The sequence below is a fragment of the Etheostoma spectabile genome, chromosome 10 (genome assembly GCF_008692095.1).
Source record: "Etheostoma spectabile isolate EspeVRDwgs_2016 chromosome 10, UIUC_Espe_1.0, whole genome shotgun sequence".
Lineage (NCBI taxonomy): Eukaryota > Metazoa > Chordata > Actinopteri > Perciformes > Percidae > Etheostoma > Etheostoma spectabile.
The window spans coordinates 19,137,222-19,138,272 of record NC_045742.1 but is presented as its reverse complement, the minus strand read 5'-3'; the positions used below and the strand labels follow the sequence as shown (position 1 = coordinate 19,138,272).

Genomic DNA, 1,051 nt, shown 5'->3' with positions numbered 1-1,051 from the left:
ACACACACACACACAGAGACATGCACTCACACCACGCAGACCTGCGACCATCAGTCAACATAGACAGACACATGCAGCAGTTTTTCAGGCACAAGACACAATAAAACAAGGGGATGTGGTGCGGAGCCAAATGTGGCGGCTGCCGCCCCATGGGCACCTTCACCATGTAATTACAGCAGACTCATGCAGAGATAATACACACATCCATCTCAGCTCATATATACAAGCATGCAGGAATGCACGCACAACAGATTTGTGCACACAGTGGGAGGTATGTTTGTTTTTAACGAGGGGATTGCAGGGAGGTCATTTTCGGTTTTCCCTTCTTTTGTTTGGTGGGCAGCGGTGGGTTCGGGAGTTTCTGCTGATTGAAAGGATGCATCACTCTGAACATTTTCACGCACCTTGGTATAATGTTCACCTTCACGCATACGGAGAAACACAGACACACTCAGCCAGGCATGCATCACAACAAGGGTTCAGAAACTTGTCTGTTTCTTGTGGTGGGAAACCATCACAGTGTGGACAGCAGTTCAGACAGAGACAAGTGAGGAGGGCATGCAGATTTTGGTTTGCCTGAAGCCACAACTTCAGCAGAGTGACCTGTGTGCATGGACAGAGTATGTTGTATAGAAACTGCACTAATAAAAGCAAAGTAACTCCCGATGCAACCGTGCAAACGCATGCATAAATCAATGAAGTGTGAATTCCATGGCAATATGTTTGTGCTCAGAGATACAATAAGCAAAAAAAACTTCCATTACAAAAAATGTAATTCGAGCATAATTCTGGCATAAATGTGCACACTATTCTTGCTAAAACAATCAAACTAAAGTATTTCCCCTTGATGCTACTTCATACTTATTTTCCACTACATGCCAGGGGAAAATATTGTACTTTCAACAAACAGCTCTGACAGTTGTAGTCAGTAGTTACTTTGCAGAATAGGATTCTACAGATTAAAAATATATTTGACATATTTCTGAAACACGATGCATTGTTACAGATTAAACCACTCAAAGGAGTTTAAATCGTCTCCTCCTTAACTGCG

The 1,051-nt window shown here is 42.9% G+C and overlaps 1 protein-coding gene across 1 annotated transcript in view; it reads right to left on the bottom strand.

Moving 5' to 3' along the window:
* The window catches only part of spon2a (spondin 2a, extracellular matrix protein), a 12,640-nt gene that overhangs the window by 10,394 nt on the left and 1,195 nt on the right, over window positions 1-1,051 (bottom strand). The gene's annotated exons all lie outside the window — the stretch shown is intronic.